This window comes from Anarrhichthys ocellatus, unplaced genomic scaffold (genome assembly GCF_004355925.1).
Source record: "Anarrhichthys ocellatus isolate YVR2014 unplaced genomic scaffold, GSC_Weel_1.0 scaffold915, whole genome shotgun sequence".
In the NCBI taxonomy this organism is placed as follows: Eukaryota; Metazoa; Chordata; class Actinopteri; order Perciformes; family Anarhichadidae; genus Anarrhichthys; species Anarrhichthys ocellatus.
In genome coordinates, this window is record NW_022280889.1 from 2,293 (window position 1) to 2,854 (window position 562).

Genomic DNA, 562 nt, shown 5'->3' on the forward strand with positions numbered 1-562 from the left:
TGCAGATACTTTTATACCACATCCCTGTGTGTGTGTGTGTGTGTGTGTGATTAATGAACCTGTTAGCACAACAACAATTAACCTCTGAATGTGTGAGTGTGTGTTTACATGTGATTAAGTGTGTGTTCATGACATCAGTTAAATCTGAAGAAACAGTTTTTCTCACGTGTGTATGTGTTTCTTGTACTGGCTACATAGTGAGGACCAAAGGATTTTGGACATGTTGCCCTCTCATTCGGCCTGATTCAGGGTTCACACTTGGTTTTAAGGTTCAGGGCCCTGTTTCAGAAAGCAGGTTTAACAAGTTCACTTTGACGCTCGTATGAATAAAACAAAAACTAATCATCAATGGAGCTTAAATTCCATGAGTCACCACGGCAACATGTAAACAAAAGGGAGCCTCCATTTTAATTCAGTGAACGTAGAGACGTTAATGCAGGTTAGATATATGTGAACATTTACCTTAAAGAAAGAGTGAAAATGTTTTATCTGGTTTTATTCTGTATTGTCCATAAATTCATAATTTACCAGACTATGATGAAGTGTGTTAGACTGTAGTCTT